The sequence below is a fragment of the Telopea speciosissima genome, chromosome 11, assembly GCF_018873765.1.
Source record: "Telopea speciosissima isolate NSW1024214 ecotype Mountain lineage chromosome 11, Tspe_v1, whole genome shotgun sequence".
Taxonomy (NCBI): Eukaryota; Viridiplantae; Streptophyta; class Magnoliopsida; order Proteales; family Proteaceae; genus Telopea; species Telopea speciosissima.
In genome coordinates, this window is record NC_057926.1 from 7,458,718 (window position 1) to 7,464,041 (window position 5,324).

Below are 5,324 nucleotides of genomic sequence, written 5' to 3' on the forward strand. Positions count from 1 at the left end.
CTTGCCCTATTTATAAATTGGGACAATGTTCTCTGTCTGGGACCAGAGTGTGCCAGCACCCCCCTTCAATTTTCTCTCCTTTGATCGTGAAATGACCTCATTGCCTAGAGGAAAGAGTGAGAGTGGAAAGTATTGGTACACCCTCCTTTCGAATAGACAATTGTTGCCCTTATAAGTTATAAGGGAATCAGGGGAATTCAGCGGAGATGTTACTTCGGGGATTGGGACGGATTGTGGACTAGCTGCTCCACTTCATGTGATTGGAATTGGAGTCAATTGATTTCGGCAGATTTCTCCGATTTTGATTGATTTTGATACCGATTCCTCAAGGCATAGCCCTACAACCATGTCTCCTACTCATTCTCGATTCTATGAGAATTTTTATGAAGCGTTTCATTTGCTTCTCTTCCATGGAAATTTTATTTTTTATCTAATTCTTCTTCTGGTGATTGATTCAACCTCAGATGAAAAGATATATCTTGATTATATTTTATATCTTCAACAAGTTTTGTTTTGGTATAAATATCGTCAACAAGTTTAGTAATAAGCATAACGGCCTTATTACCAACAGATGATGAGTTGTGGTGCGCTTTATGCACATGCTCACCAAGAGGTCTCAAATTCAAGTCTCCTGGCAGGTACCTTCCCCCGGATCTTTATCACCTCCAGTTGGCTGCCCGTCCCAGTTCCCCAGTTCCTCTAACAAAGGGGGGCTGAAATGACCTCTCTACCCATGCCCAAACACCCTGCCCGAGTGGGGTCCACCATCCCCTATTAGAGGAACTGGGGAACTGGGCCGGTCAACAAACTGGAGGTGATAATTTTCCCCTTCCCCCTCCCTATTCCACCCCCCCTAAAAAAGTTAAAAAAAAAAAAAAGAAATAGAAGTGTATTGTATGTTTTACCGGAAAATATTCATGTTGTTTTAGAGTAGAGCTGGAGCAGGGTTGGATTGGACCAGGCATTTTAAAACCCCAACCTAATTCTAAGTCCCCTTAGCGTGGTCTAGGCTCAGCCCGACCCTAACCTCAAGGCTTGAAAAATCCAAACCTGAACCGTTGTTAGGGTTGGGCCGGACTAACTTTGGTTGGTCCTGACCGAGAAGAAGAAGAAGAAGAAGCACATAGATGATTAGCAAATTAACACTTTCCACATGATAGTGAACTGAGAATATCAGTAACAATAATTTAAGAAAATCAAAATCTCAAAGTAATACCAACTTATATGGTTTCAGAATAAAAAACATCTAATAATCACCATTTAGATTCTCTACTAGTATGGATTATGATGCATTCCTCTAATCATATAAGGATTATTTGCTTTAATAGTAGAACAAAGGATTAGGCAAATGAGATTGTCATTGTTGCCCAAGTATAATAAGACCATAATATTATTAATCTATTGCCTTTTTGCATCAACTAATTTGAAGAAAGCAATAAAACTAGTTAAATTCATGCTTGACGCATAAGAACATTCTTGTAAGAGTATATTCTGTAAAATTTGGTTATCCTCTACCTAACATAAAAAATGTCTTTTCTAGATGTTCACATCCTTACATTTAAATAGGAGGATGGAAGCAATTGCATATATTTTACTTAACTATTCAAATACATATTCAATTGATGTATTATCTTCAGTTATTGATGATCTCATAAAGTCCAACACAAGACTTAAAATTTCTTTCTGTATTTGTGTCTTCCAAATGTCTCTGTTTTCACCAATCATCTTTAATAAGAAAAAGATCCCTACCTGGCCATATGCAACCTACGCTTAGACATAGAATTGCACGAAATGACCACCCCATCCCCTGAAAGGATAAAATACCACCCCAATTGATGCCTCTGTGTGTGCTCTCGTTGGCCCCCACACTTGTGCAGGGGCAACGCAACTTGCTAGTGATCTTCTGCCCAAAGAAAATTTAATTTTAATATAGCTATTTAATTTCATTATAATAAAAAAATACAATTAGTTAACTCCATTATAATACTAACAAATTTGCATTTGGCCGAATAATTCGGTGAATTTAACAATTATATTGGCACCATGTTCATCTATTGAGCGTGTGGCTATATTTCCATAGGAGCATGACATGCGGTATCTATTCCAAGGGTTAGCTCAATGTACAGGTTCCGAATGAGAACATGATGACTATGTGTTTTGCACTTATGGTTCTATTGAAGCGGCAACATAATGCTCAATTAATGAGTGAGTGGCTCGTATTTTCTATTGAAAGGCAAGATATGGATAAAATAAAGGGAAGAAAAAACATATTAAAATAAAGAGGGACGGTTCACAGCAATGCCAGTGTGTAGTTTTGCACCAATGGGGGGGAGGGTTACAAATCATCCAATAAGGGTGGACATTTACTAAGGAGAGAGGGTGTGTGTAGGATATGGTGTCCATCAAATCCAAATGAATTGTTTACTTTAATTAGGGGTTATGTTCTCTGTGCCGCAGCGCAGCTTGCGCCTAGACACATGGGCCTGCCATTTAGGGGCAGGTGATCATTTCGCCCACCCCCATGTGTCTGGGTGCAGCCTACGCCAATGGCACAGAAAACATTCTCACTTTTAATTAATTCACATTTACTTTTATGTGGGCGATTGTGTATGCAGAAGTATGACCTCAAAGTGTTCGCGACTAGGGACCGTGTAGGGCTCTCCGCTTATATGGTTGTCGCATTGTGTGTTTTTGGGAATGGGGATTTCAGACTCAGATGTGGGTATATTTTAGTTGTGTATCAGACTCGATCATTCAAGAATTCAGCATGGTCTACTATAATATTTTTAGTGTAAATGAGTTCTCGTGATAGTTGTGTGGTCCCCAGACCTGATAGGTTTTTATTCTTGCAAACCGTCATGGTGTACTTTAGTGTACAAGGTTAATGACTACATATAACTAGCTATATATCATTATGAGGGGTCCACAATGTTTGCCTGTGGGTGAAAATGACGTTTAATGAATCCACTTCCCGTGTATGGAGAATATCTCAAGAGAGAATCCTGAACTTGATTGGACTGAAATTCTGAGCTCGGAGATTTGTAAAGCGTTTACATAAAGAATTATAAAATTATTATTTTTTAATAAATATATTTTATAAACATTTAATCGCATCCAATTAGTGGTCAGGATGCTTTATATTAGTTTAAAGAGGAGAAATATTGTGTAATTCATTATTAACTCATTTTTTGAGAGAGATTTTCTCCTAAAAATTGCAGACTCTCTCTCTCTCTCTCTCTAATAGTTGGCGATTGCCATAGTTACAAAGCGTTGAGTAGAGATTGATTCATACCTTTGCAGGTTCGATGTTCAAGTGTTGTGAATCGTTGGAGATGCTTCACTTGCGGCACTATAGGGTAACCCTAAACCCATATTGAGATGTTTGTTTCAAATACCCTATACTGCATGCAAGGTTTAAGGTATCGGTATCGGGTATCGTATAGGAAAGGTGATTTTAAGAGACATATCGGAGAGTATTAACCATATCTGGTCACATATCGACCCTATACAGTTGGTACTTTAAGTATTGTATCGATGTCGTATCGTATCAAAACCCTAAAAATAAGATACGTATCGGTTAGTATCAGCAGATACGTTAAGATACTTAAAACCTTGACTACATGAGGATTGTTATTTATATCGGATCAGAAAAATATCGATTCAGTACCATTCCCTCCTTCAGATTGGTATAAGAGCCACCCACTTTATTGTGTAGAGTTTCGATTTGAAAACCCTTATGTGCAATCTTATTCTTCATAATACACTCCACAGGCAGTAGGGAGCCCTGACCACCGAACACCTAAACCTCTGTTGGTAAGGGTCGTAGCATAGGGAACGAAAGCTAACCACAGTTATACTACATGAGTCCTATCGTGTCGAGAGGTATTCCGAGTGCATCAAAGTCTCATTCCATCTAGCACCCGGGTACCAGCACAACATGGTACATACAGATCATCATGGCATGCAATAGAAGTTCACATAAAGGGATCGAGTTCGGTCATGGAAGTTTCTAGGCCGAACAAGATCACGTACAGGAGGAAATGGTTTGTCCATGGCAGATTTAATAAGACTTTTTATACAGCTCTGTGTATAGAGTCGCCTAAACCTTCTCTCTCTTCCCTCTACAAATCACCGGTTGCTTCAACCCTCTCATTGATGCCTGAATCTTTTCGCCCTTTCTTGTGTCATCTCCTCGCTCTCCTGTATACTCTCTCTCGCACTATCTTCTTGCTCTCTACAATTTGGCTATATTTTCCATTGTTTATGGTTTTCTCGTGGTTTAGGTAAACTATCATGCTCCACGCCCTAGTGCTCACTGGTCTTTCTAAAATTCTTCTTTTTTTGGCTTGGAGTCTGTAATGAAACCATGGGTTATTGTTTTCTTTGTGACATTTGAAGCAAATGTTCAAGGATGTTTGATCTTGCCTTTTTTCTTGTTTCTATACTCTTAAAGCGTTGTTGATGTTTTGGTAAGCTATCATCGTCCCTAACACTAGCGCTCTCTGGTCTTTGCTTATTGGTGAGAAATCTGGAAAATCATCACCTTCTTTGTTTTTTCTTCCTTGATTTTTTTGAAATTCGTATTGTTTTGCTTAGATTCTATAATTGAATTGTGGACTATTATTTTCTTTTGTGACACTTGAGGCGAATGTACTGGTCCTCTAATCACAGAGTTTAATTTCTAGTTAAGAATTTAAATTGGTGGCCCTGAGACGTCTTCTGTTGTGTAGGCAAATGATTATGCACATTCATAAAATATTAATCAAATTAGCAGTGTTGTTATCTGAATTAATTTGGTTTATTAGCTCGCAAATAAGAATTTGATCATTGGATGGAAACTACTACTCCTTAATCTATCGCCTTTTTGCATTAACTAATTTGAAGAAAGCAATAAAACTAGTTAAATTCATGCTTGACGCATAAGAATATTCTTGTAAGAGTATATTCTGTAAAATTTGGTTATCCTCTACCTGACATGAAAGAAGTCTTTTCTAGATGTTCACATCCTTACACATAAATAGGAGGATGGAAGCAATTGCACATATTTTATTTAACTATTCAAATACATATTCAATTGATGTATTATTTTCAGTTATTGATGATCCCATAAAGTCCAACACAAGACTTACAACTCTAGTTGATATATACTTCTTTCTGTATTTGTGTCTTCCAAATACCTCTGTTTTCACCAATCATCTTTAATAAGAAAAAAATTCCTGCTTGGCCATGTACAACCTACGCTTAGATACAAAATTGCACGAAATGACCACTCCATCCCCTGAAAGGATAAAATCCCACCCCAATTGATGCCTCTGGGTGTGCTC

The 5,324-nt window shown here is 38.0% G+C and overlaps 1 long non-coding RNA gene across 1 annotated transcript; it reads right to left on the minus strand.

The window, feature by feature from the left end:
* Positions 1–388: 388 nt before the first annotated feature.
* Positions 389–5,116, minus strand: LOC122644567. Its single transcript, XR_006330413.1, has 3 exons — positions 4,971–5,116; positions 1,666–1,669; positions 389–400 (listed from the first exon to the last, which is right to left on the minus strand). It is a non-coding gene; the product is annotated as an uncharacterized LOC122644567 (long non-coding RNA).
* Between the last annotated feature and the right edge of the window lie 208 nt (positions 5,117–5,324).